Genomic DNA, 321 nt, shown 5'->3' with positions numbered 1-321 from the left:
TTCCGGAACCTCTTGAAAATGGTCACATGGCTGGTGGCCCCACCCCCTGATCTCCAGACAGAGGGGAGTTGAGATTGTCCTCCGCGCCGCTGGCATGGAGGGCAATTTAAACTTCCCCCTGTCTGGAGCTCTGGGGGCAGGGCCACCAGCCATGTGACCATTTTCTCCGAGGGCAACCCACTGAGTTCCACCACCTCTTTTCCCAGAAAAAAAGCCCTGGCTGTAACCTTTTAATATCCTAAATGAACTGAGCGTGGATTGTTAGAGAGCACTTTCACCCACATGATTTCTCTTCTTCACCATGGAGAGTGGTCAATGAAG

This window comes from Eublepharis macularius, chromosome 7 (genome assembly GCF_028583425.1).
Source record: "Eublepharis macularius isolate TG4126 chromosome 7, MPM_Emac_v1.0, whole genome shotgun sequence".
In the NCBI taxonomy this organism is placed as follows: domain Eukaryota; kingdom Metazoa; phylum Chordata; class Lepidosauria; order Squamata; family Eublepharidae; genus Eublepharis; species Eublepharis macularius.
Note: the sequence above shows the minus strand (reverse complement) of the source record.